Raw genomic sequence first — 716 nt, forward strand, 5'->3', positions numbered from 1 at the left:
CAACAAGCAGTGGGGCCGCGTTTGTCCTCATATGGGTTTATCTTCCAAAGTGCAGCCGGGTTTGATCAAAAAGAAAAGGCAAATTACCGGCAACCGAGGCATCCACACACTAAAAAAACAGAGACCAAAAAAACCCCACCACAAAACCACAACATCCCCCCCCCCACGCATCCACACACTAAAAAAAAAAAAAAGACAACAAAAAAACCACACACACAAACACGCACACACACGATTTGGAGAAGATTTACACGAACACACACACAGACACGCTTTGAAGAAGAGATTTCCTCCCTGGGTATTTGTTCTTACCTTGATAAGGAAAATGATCTTCACTTGTAAACTACCTCACCCCAGATGGGACTCGAACCCACAATCCCTGGCTTAGGAGGCCAGTGCCTTATCCATTAGGCCACTGGGGCTTCACGCAAATGGCGCTCGATCACATGCCTCTTGAATTGTGACGCCGTGTGCCTGCGTAATGACGTCAGCCCCGGAAGTTCCTAGGTGCAAAAGTCGATTGGATGGGTGTCCTGACAATCAGCCTCAGGTGAGGGGGCTGCAGTTAGGAAGGGGTACGTAGGCCCGACTGTGTCTAAAACAAGGATAGAGCCCCGGATCCAGTTGCGGTAAAGGTTGTGATAGCATCTCTTCACGATTAAAACGTATCGACCACGAAGGGACTCGAACCCTCAATCTTCTGATCCGAAGTCAGA

The 716-nt window shown here is 48.7% G+C and overlaps 1 non-coding gene across 1 annotated transcript; it reads right to left on the minus strand.

Moving 5' to 3' along the window:
- Positions 1-349: 349 nt before the first annotated feature.
- Positions 350-422, minus strand: TRNAR-CCU. Its single transcript has one exon. It is a non-coding gene; the product is annotated as a tRNA-Arg (tRNA).
- Between the last annotated feature and the right edge of the window lie 294 nt (positions 423-716).

This window comes from Lontra canadensis, unplaced genomic scaffold (genome assembly GCF_010015895.1).
Source record: "Lontra canadensis isolate GAN:19392208 unplaced genomic scaffold, GSC_riverotter_1.0 scaffold41, whole genome shotgun sequence".
NCBI classification, from domain to species: Eukaryota; Metazoa; Chordata; class Mammalia; order Carnivora; family Mustelidae; genus Lontra; species Lontra canadensis.